Source organism: Myotis davidii, unplaced genomic scaffold, assembly GCF_000327345.1.
Source record: "Myotis davidii unplaced genomic scaffold, ASM32734v1 scaffold327, whole genome shotgun sequence".
In the NCBI taxonomy this organism is placed as follows: Eukaryota; Metazoa; Chordata; class Mammalia; order Chiroptera; family Vespertilionidae; genus Myotis; species Myotis davidii.
The window spans coordinates 4,515,878-4,516,647 of record NW_006298628.1 but is presented as its reverse complement, the minus strand read 5'-3'; positions in this window follow the sequence as shown (position 1 = coordinate 4,516,647).

Sequence of the window (770 nt, the reverse complement as noted above, 5' to 3'; positions counted from 1 at the left end):
GGCGGGCAGAGGCTGCAGGCGGGGTGGGGGGGGGGGGGAGGCTCAGGGTGGGAGCTGCAGCTGGGAGGAAGCGGAAAGGGCCAGGGGTCAGGCGGCGTGACCTCTTCGCATTCCGCATCCAAAGGGGGTGGCTGTGTTTTTGGCGGGTTGCCAGCCTGGGGCCGGCGAGTGAGGACCCGGCAGGTGGGGCGCTCAGTGCTGGGAACCCGACAGCACCCACTCTCCCCTCTAACGGAGAGGGCGCTGCAAGGATGGGCCCGGCGGGGCACCACGTGCGCAGGTGGGAGAGTGTGGAATTGGGGGATTCTAGAGCCAGGACCCCGCGCCTCGGCGGCACTGTGCAGGGACTTGGGGATGCAGACCCCCCGACTTGGGTCAGCCAGGACTCGCACGGGAAGTTCAGGGGTAATGTTGTAGGGCTGCGGGGGAGACCGGAAAAGTCTGGGCAGGCAACCAGGGGGAGGTGGAAGCGCAAGGGCCACTCTTGGGGTGCAGACATGTCCCCCCAATTAGTGGCAGCCTTTCGTATTTTTCTTTACATTTTTTTCCCCGGGGAAGAAATATCCGTGTTTGTGTCCTGCGGCCCATCGCCCTGTCGGTGTCAGTCTGTCTGCAGCTCGGTCTGTGTGGCTGTCTGCTCCTCGCCCTCGGACTCGGAGCTGACAGAATTCAGATCAGAAGCGCGAGCGCAGGGACATCTGTGTTGGGAATGACTGTGCCTGCTCGAACCTGCCAATCGCTCCTGGCACGCCGGGTAGCAAATGCCTGTT